This window comes from Nomascus leucogenys, chromosome 2, assembly GCF_006542625.1.
Source record: "Nomascus leucogenys isolate Asia chromosome 2, Asia_NLE_v1, whole genome shotgun sequence".
NCBI classification, from domain to species: Eukaryota; Metazoa; Chordata; class Mammalia; order Primates; family Hylobatidae; genus Nomascus; species Nomascus leucogenys.
In genome coordinates this window covers 21,891,338-21,901,292 of record NC_044382.1, presented here as the reverse complement: position 1 = coordinate 21,901,292, position 9,955 = coordinate 21,891,338, and positions in this window count along the sequence as shown.

Sequence of the window (9,955 nt, the reverse complement as noted above, 5' to 3'; positions counted from 1 at the left end):
AAGAAAAGAAATAAAGCTGTCTCCTATTTGGCTGGAGCATCACCTTTGCCTTTCATTTTCCATTTCTGCCTATCACACACACACACACACACACACACGCACACACACACACACACACTTTCTCTCTCTCATACACATCATCCACAAAAGTCTTCTTCCTCAAGACTATGTCAGAATCCCAGCTACTCAGGAGGCTGAGGCAGGAGAATCACCTGAACACTTATGTAGTGTTCATATTTATAACAATGTACCAGCAACATAGGCCAGAAAAACTTTATTTTATTTTATTTTATTTTATTTTATTTTAGAGACAAGATCTGGAGCACAGTGGCATGATCTTGGCTCACTGCAACCTCTGCTTCCTGGGCTCAAGTGATCCTCTCACCTTAGCCTCCCAAATAGCTGAGACTACCATAGGTTCACCATCATGACCAGCTAATGTTTTTTTTTTATTTTCGGTAGAGATGAAGTCTCGCTAAGTTGCCCAAGTTGGTCTTAAACCCTGGGGCTCAAGCTATCCTCCTGCCTCGGCCTCCTAAAGTGCTGAGATTATAGGTGTGAACCACCATGCCCAGCTGCCAGGGAAACTTTAATCACCACAAATTCAGTATGAAGTAACTAGGTGAGATATTGCTGTTTTAAATATGATTGTGGTCTTAGGTTGCATTGTAGGATAATGTGATGGCGTTATTCTATTCTGTGGTGGCCAGGCCCCTGCATTCATTTCAAGCAACACTTGGCCAGGCTTGATGATGCATGCCTATAATCCCAGCACTGTGGGATGCCGAGGTAGTGGGATCATTTGAGCCCAGGAGTTTGAGACTAGCCTGGGCAACATAGCAATGCCCCATCTCAATTGAAAAAAAAAATAATAAAAAAAACAACATCATTTTTAAGATCCTTATTAAAATATAAATTACATACCATAAATTCACCTGTATTAAGTGTTCAATTCAGTGGTTTTTAACATATTTACAGATGTATGCTACTATAGCTATAATCTAATTTTAGAAGATTTTCATCGCCCCTAAAAGAAATCTAGCACCCATTAGTGGTCACTCCCCATTTTTTGCATCCTCAGCCCCACATAAGCAAAAATTTTTCCTTTTTTTTTTTTTGAGACAGTGTTTCACTCTGTCACTCAGGACGGAGCTCAGTGGGCATGATCATGACTCACTGCAGCCTTGATCTCTTGGGCTCAAACGATCCTCTTCCCTCAGCCACCCTAACTACTGGGATTACAGGAGTGAGTCATCTCGCCTGGCCATAAGCACTAATCTCGATGTCTCTACAGATTCGCCTATTCTAGAAATTTTATGTAAGTGAAATCACACAATATGTAGTCTTTTGTATCTGGCTTCTTTATCATAATGTTTTTGAGGTTTATCCATGTTGCATGAATCAGTACTTATTTTATTTATTTATTTATTTTTTTAGACAGTCTCACTCACTTGGTCACCCAGGCTGGAGTGTAGTCGTGCAATCTTGGCTCACTGCAACCTCTGCCTCCTGGGTTCATGTGATTCCCCTGCCTCAGCCTCCCGAGTAGCTGGGATTACAGGAACCTGCCACCACGCCCAGCTAATTTTTGTATTTTTAGTACAGGTGGGGGTTTCACCATGTTGGTCAGGCTGGTCTTGAACTCCTGACCTCAGGTCATCTGCCCACCTCAGCCTCTCAAAGTGCTGGGATTACAGGTGTCAGCCACCGCACTCAGCCCATATCTTTTTATTGCCCAATAGAATTCCATTGTATATACCACATTTTCTTTATCAGTTTATAGGTATTTGGGTTGTTTCTACTTTGGGGCTATTATAAGTAATACTACTATGAGCATTTGTGTACAAGTCTTTGCTGTATCATATAGTAACTATGTCTAACATTTTCTGAAACTGCCAACTATTATCCAAAGCGGCAGCACCATTTTACATTCTCACCAACAACGCATGTAGGTTCCAATTTCTCCACATCCTTCTTAGCACTTGTTATTGTCTTTTTTTAAATTAGTACAGCCATTCTAGTGGGTGTGAAGTGGTATCTCATTGTGGTTTTGATTTGTATTTTCCCAAGTGACTATTGAAGTTGAGCATCTCATGTCATTAGCAGCCATTCATGTTATCTTCCCGGAGAAATTTCTATTCAAATCATAGGCCCATTTTGAAATTGGTTTGTTTGTTTTCTTATTAGTAACCCCATCTTAACAGGGAACAGTGACAAAGCGAGCACATTCAGACAAAGACCAAGAAGAAAGTAAAAGTGTTGTTAGGAACTAGAAGAGAGAATACCTGGAGGCAGAGAGAAACACAACCATTGTCTTCAAGGGTCTGAAGGGCTGTCATGCGAAAGAGAGAACAAAAGCCTTCTAGTTTATTCCAGGTGGGAAGAGGGATCAGGAGACAGAAGCCATGGAGAGGCATATTTTTCCCTACTTACGAAAATATGTTTTTTACCAGTTAGAGCCACATAAAAATTAAAGAGGAGATATTGAGTTTCTAGTCACTGGAGGAATTCAAGAAAATCTGGCTACCTATTTGTCGGAGGTGTTGTAAAACAGACCAACACATGGGAAGAGAAATAGATCTACCTTCATTCATTCAAAGAATATTTGAAAATATAGTGAGGCCGGGTGCAGTGGCTCATGCCTGTAATCCCAGCACTTTGGGAGGCCGAGGCAGGTGGATTGCATGAGGTGAGGAGTTCAAGACCTGACGGACCAACATGGTGAAACTCCATCTCTACTAAAAATACAAACATTAGCCAGGTGTGGTGGAGGACGCCTGTAATCCCAGCTACTGAGGAGGCTGAGGCAGGAGAATCACCTGAACCCGGGAGGCAGAGGCTGCAGTGAGCCAAAATTGCACCACTGCACTCCAGCCTGGATGACACAGTGAGACTCCATCTCACATACAAAACAAAAAATAAAAGAAAAAGAAAAAAGAGTGCAGGCCAGATACTGCCAAGCAACGGAAACAGAGAGGCCATGACAAGCCTCAATCAGATAGGGGTGTTCAAGAAACTCAGCTGTGAAACAGGAGCAATAACTGAGGGTACTAGAACTAGAGAAAAAGAGGGTACTGTCTTGGGGTTAATTGCAGTGGACTGAGAAAGAGAATAAAATGAGACCTATGCACAGGGTCGAAAGACAAAGGTAAATAAAGCTGAGTGAGAGTTCAGAAAAGCAGGGCAAGACCAGAGGGGCTAGGAATTGAGATGGCTGATATCAGCACTGTTTGAATGTGAGCCTTTGAACCACACTCTCAGAGCGTGATCCTTTGACCCCCTGCTTCAGAATCCCAGTGGGCAAGGTGGAATTGCAGGGCCCCCATCCAGCATCACAGAATCAGCATCTCTGAGGATCGGGCCCAGATATGTGGATTTTAGCATGTCCCTGGATCGTTCTTACGCTCTTTAAAGGATGAGAACTGCAGGCCAAGAGACACATACTCAGCTTCTGAAACAGAGCAGAAACCCCCAGGTTTGACATTCTGGTTTTGCAAGTATACCGAATGCATCCTCAGTGGGAAACTGTGCAGATCCTGCCAGCAAATATCCATAAACACATACTTAAAACTCTAAACTTGCTAGGCCCAGAGAGTGAACAGCAGCAGCAGCAGCAGCTGCTAGTCATGGGGAGCCTGCCCTGTGCCAAGTACTGTGCTGATTATTTCACTGACATTAACACATTTAATGCTTACTTATGAGGAGGGTGCCATTATTATTCCCAATTTATAGATTATGAAACTGAGACTGAGAGAAACTGAGCAACTTGTCCTGGGCCACCCAGCTATGCTATAGCAGCTTCATGTTCTAGGCCAATATGACTCCAAGACCTGTGCCCTTTCCATTTGCCAACAGGTGGCAAACTTTTTCAACAATAGTTAATAAAGGGCGGTGGAGGTCGCAGCATCATCAGTTGATGATAAGTCTTTGGCTAATTAAGAAACTTTATTTATCCCGGGATGCCCAGGACATTATGAGAAGCAAGCTTCTGCTGTCTTTTCTAATCATCTTGATCCCTGAGCAAAAGGTATTTTCAGCATTTGTAATGTCGTTCAGGCCTTTTTTTCATCTCAGTGAAGAAGGGTATGAGATTAAGTTTGGGAGATTGAAAATCAAAGCTCATAGGAACAGATTAAAATGATGCAGAGACATCCTGAATCTGGAGGGAAAAAAATGATAGGATCGTGTTGATGGAGCTGCTGAAGGGAGATAAGACACCAACCTCATCTCAGAAGGAGGAGAGAAGGGGAAAGAAATAAATAGAACAGAGGGAACAGAATAAACAGGGTGGAGAATGGATATAAGAGGTGGAACAAGGGCAAGGCCAGGGAGCAGGATGGTGAGACCAGGCTTCTCTAAAGGAGAGTAGAACCCAGGCCACCTCCTTTTTTCTTTCTTTCTTTCTCTCTCTTTTTTAAGTCTTTTTGCACATTCTTTAAAAAACGAGAGGTGGCAAAATTTCTAGTATAGTTTAATGTTTGAACCTGATCATTTAATCTCTGTGCTTTAATATATGACCTCATTTGGAGATCTGGGTCTAAACTTGGGTCTCCTCAAGAAGGTGAGACCCAGCCAGGTGTGGGTGGCTCATGCCTGTAATCCCAGCAATTTGGGAGGCTGAGGCTAGAGAATCACTTGAGCCCAGAAGTTCGAGACCAGCCTGAGCAACATGGCAAAACCCTATCTCTACCAAACACACACACACACACACACACACACACACACACACACACACACACAAATTAGCCAGGCATGGTGGCTTGTGCCTGTAGTCCCAGCTACTCAGGAAGCTGAGGTGGGAGGATCACTTGAGCCCAGGGGGATCACGCCACTGCACTCCTGCCTGGGCGACAGAGTGAGACCCTGTCTCAAAACAAACAAACAATGTGAGACCTAGACCCAAAGAACTTTCTAGCTCCATGCTCTTCACTCTCCACCCATCTCCATATTAGTGGCATTCGGAGAGTCTAAGGATGGAGAACACGTTGATACAGGCGTTAAGAAGAAATCACTCAGGCAGATAGCAAGAGTATGAGAGTCCTCAGTAAGGCTTTTCTTTTTGATGAAGAGCAGCCCCAAATAATTTTCTAACAAAGAGCAGCCTGCAAGCTGGGAGCTTGCATGGGTGAATGCCGGCAGAACTAGGGACTAGACATGTTCAAGATGGCGGCTCCATTGTCCCTTCTCTGCCAGCCACATGTACAGTAAGAAGCAGACAAGATGGCCACGATCAACTGGAAAGTCCATTTGCAAAAGAAGATTAGGATGGGTCGACCAGCCTTCCTCGTGCGCTATGTAAACGTCATACCTGATCAAACCAATCTATGAGCCCTAAATAAATCAGACACCATCTCCTCAAACCAGGCTATAAAATTCTGCATATTCACCACCAGCAGGTCTTTTGCGCTGGGAGACCCCTTCCTCTATAGAGGAAGCTGTTTCTCTCTCTCTTCTCCTCTACCTATTAAACCTCTGCTCCTAAACTCCTCGTGTGTGTCTGTGTTGTAAATTTTCCTGGTTCGCTACAAGGAACCCCAGGGTATATACCCCAGGCAACATAGCCGCTCCAGCATCATCTTACTAAGGTGATTAGAGGGAAAATGGGAACAACCTAAAAGTCACAGCTGAATAGTTCTTTCTAGCTTCCACGTGTATGTAATCATTAAGAGATCAAAAAAGTGCTTTTATTTACCTGAAGGGCCAGGGCACGTGGGTTAAGGCCCTGGGCCATGGAGGTGCTTCTTAGTTAGAATCCCAGCAGACTAGCCTCTTTATCTGACTGAGCTTCCGTTTCCTCATCTGTCAAACAGAGATAAAAGTGACAACTACCTCAAGGGGTGATTGTCATGATTAAATTTAAAAGCCTATTTAAAGTGCTTAGAGCAGTGTCTGGCTTATTGTACATGCTCAAATAATATTAGTGATGATGATTGGCCATGTTATGAATTCCAAGCACAAAGCCAGGGGCACATGGTGAGCATCCCATAAAGATGGCATGGATCCATTGATTTGAGGAGGAATCAGGACACTTGACTCTAGTCCTGTCTCACTAACCATGGTGGGAACACAGTCACTTTGCTTCTCTGTGCTTCCATTTTGCTCCTCTGTGAAATGCAGATACACTGTCCCTCTGACACAGAGCACCAATGTTTGAAAATGCCTAGAAAAGTATGAAGCAGCATAGAAATATAAAGTGAGATTTATTTCTATTACTCTCACATCTGTGATAAAGCCAACTATCTTCTGCCAAGCTAAGAAAGTTCTGCCATAGCTAAGAATTCTTGATCTAATTTGCCTTCACCACCTAGGTCTGGATGTTTCACCTCCTTCCTCCATTGACTGGTGATCCTTACAGCAAAGATACAGGTCCACAATTTCAAAAACGTATCTATATATATGCAGAATTTCTAAGCATATTATCCCTTCACTCTTTTTGTTTCTCAGGCACATCAGAAATGATCCAAATATTTGGAATCATGAAATGGATGATAAAGATAGAAATGGCTTTCCAGACTGTAAGCTGCCTAGGATCAGGGACTGGTACTCTCTTGTTCCTCACAATGCCCCGGCTCCCCACAGGGCCCTTTGGCACGTAGGAGACAACCAGTAACCTTGTGGTGGATGAGTGACTATGGCAGAAATCAAGACTATTCACCCCACAGCCATTCCCAGTTTCACCCATGCTAACGGATCCTAGTCAATATGCATAGCCTAGAGAATGAATAATGATTGATTAATATAAATCATCTTAGCAGTTGCATTCCCCTTTGCCAGTGTCTGGGTATGTGACCCAGTTTGGACAATCAAACATAGGAAAGTCTTTTAGTAATGTCTGTGAAAGATGTCCCTTTTTGATAAAGCATCATATTAGAGGAAAAGCCCCATTTGCCACTTGCTTCCTTTCTTCCTACTTGGCTTTTTTTATTTTTTTATTTTTATTTTTTATTTTTATTTTTTTGAGACAGGATCTTGCTCTGTTGCCCAGGCTGGAGTGCAGTGGTGCAATCAGCTCAATACGGCCTCAAAATCCTGGGCTCAAGGAATCCTTCTGCCTTAGCCTCCTGAGTAGCTAAGTGAGCAGGTACATGCCACCACCCACAGCTAATTTTAAAAAAAAATTTTTTGTAGAGATGGGGTCTTGCTATGTTGCCAGGGCTCTTTCTTTCTACTTGGGATGCTTTTGTGGGAGGGCATATCAGGGCTGTGGCAGCCATCCTGCAACCATGAGGGAAGTGCCAATGAAGACACAGAGACCTAATACCTCATTCTCGTGAAGCTGCTGAACCAACCCTACAACACTCCTAAGTCCCAACTCTAGTTATGTGAAATGATTCAAAGTCTTTGCTAATTAAATCATTATTTCTTTGTATTCTCTTACTTGCAAAAAAATACAGTCTTACTGAGACAATGAATAACTGCTTATTCCCTACAGAAGATCTCCCGTTATATCTAAGTACAAAAGAAAACATAGTTGCCTTTTTACCAAGTTCCTTATTGTGCAACAAAGATTACCACTTAACCAATCTCCCACGTTTCTCTTACAATCTTGGTGTCAAGACGTCTTTCTGGTGTCTTCTGAAGAGATTCACAGTGTCACCCTGACCCTAAGGACATTCCTTCTCTGATTATCTTTTGTCTTTTCTTATTATCACTTTCCATAGACTAAATATTATATCTTGGTTTGTAACTACTTTACTGGGCCTTTTCCATAGTAATTGGTCATTATCTTTATGCCTCAGATCTTCTTGAGCAATATTGATGATTTCCATATGCAAAATCATGTGGGGGTAGTAGAACCACATAAACTTAGGCCAAGCTTTGTTCTGATTAATTAGAAACATTACTTTCTGGTACAAAGCTACCCCTTCTTTAGGGCTGAAGTTTGCAAACATTGCTGTATATTCAAATCACCTGAAGTGCTTTTAAAACTGATGCCCATGGCTCCTCGTTGTCAATCAAATCAGGACCTCAGATGGGAGCCAGGCATCAGTATTTTTAAGAATGTTTTAATTATTTATTTGTTTTATTATTTTATTTTTTGAGATGGAGTTTCACTCTTGTCACCCAGGCTGGAGTGCAATGGCGTGATCCTGGCTCACTGCAACCTCCACATCCCAGGTTCAAGTGATTTTTCCTGCCTCAGCCTCCAGATTACCTGGGATTACAGGCGCCTACCACCATGCGTAGCTAATTTTTGTATTTTTAGTAGAGATGGGGTTTCACCATGTTGGCCAGGCTGGTGTCAAACTCCTGACCTCAGGTGATCCACCCTCCTTGGCCTCCCAAAATGCTGGGATTACAGGCGTGGGCCACGGCACCTTGCCTAAATTTATTTTTAATTGACAATAATTGTGTATATTTATGGGGTACAAGGTGATGTTTTGATCTATGGATCAGGCATCAGTATTTTTTAAGTTTCCCCATGTGATTCCAGTGTGCAGCTGAGTTTGAAAATCAATGCTTTAGACCAGGACTTCTCAAACCTTCATGTGCACATGAGTGACCTAGAGACCCTAGATGTTACAAGGTGAATTCCCATTTGGAGGGTCTAGGGTAGGGCCTCGGACTCTGCATTTCTAACATGATCCCAGGTGATGACAAAACTGCTGGTCTGAATCTCACACTTTGAATACAAGGGTCTAGATATAAAATGTAGATCTAGTAGTAGCCTGTTCTAACAGCGGATCTGAACAAACTAAATTCCATTTGGGTTCAACTGCAAAGTCACAGGAAAAGTGATCATTGCAATACAGTCAAGAGCAGGGGCTGTGAGTGAGAGAACTGAGAGGATGGTTGTTTTTAATCTCCAGTTTATAGACTTAGGTTGACCAACCATCCAAGAGAAGCCATCTTTGCAAAATTATAATGGTGAGAGAAATCTGACACAATCGACCCCATTTTGCATAGTTGACATATTTTGACCCCATAGTTTCCACAATCCCTTATTGCTCAGGAGTCATATAGCCAGAGATCACAAGATTTGCGACTTCCCCAGTTGCTTGTATAGGTAACATCACCATTGTAGAACCTAAGATTGGTTTTTTGAAATATTTTTTCAACTGATCCCACCCAGACTTGTGACTCATGATTCACCCAGTCCTGTGGCCCCACCCAGAGTTGGACTCAGCATGCAAAGAAGTTTTCCACACCACTATGATTTCATCCCCAACTAATCAGCAGCACCCTTTCTCTAGCCCCCTGCTCTCCAAACTGTCCATAAAAACTCTAACCTTCAAGCCTTTGAGGAGATTGATTTGAATAATAACTCTATTTCCCATGTGGCTGGCGTCATGTCCATTAAACTTTTTCTCTACTGCAATGCCGTGGTCTCAGTGAACTGGTTTTGTCTGTGCAGATGGCACAGGAAGAACCTATTGGGTGATTACACTAGTTTGCCCAGGACTGAGGGGTTCCTGCCATGTGGGACTTTGAGTTTTAAAACCAGGAAAGCCCAGAGCAAATTGAGACAAGTGGGTCACCACAGTTATGGTGCTGCTAGGAGACCAACAGAGCAGCCAAGCTGTGTGCTTTTTGCATTCTGATTCCTCTTCCTGGGGGCAGCAGCCCACTATAAAGCCAGGGGTGTGCTAAGAGAGATGGCTCATGGAAAAGAAACGCTGAATTGCATGGCCACACCAACAAGAACTTAATTACATGACTCCTGAAGGGCAATAACAGGACAGATTCTGTGAAAACTCCTGAATCTTAGCCACAGAGACAAGTCTAGAAAACACGATTTAGTGCTTTGCTCTAGCACTCGTTTACTGTGGGACCTGGGCAACTCATGCTCCCTTTCTGAGCCTCAGTTTCCTTGGCCGAAAATGGGAGTGAAACTGACAGATGTATGCGGGTCTTTGCTGTGCTCCCGCCCCATTATTTCACATATAATATAGATAATGCATATAACTGCACAATAGCACCTTTTCAGCACAAGCAGCAAATCCACCTTCCGTTT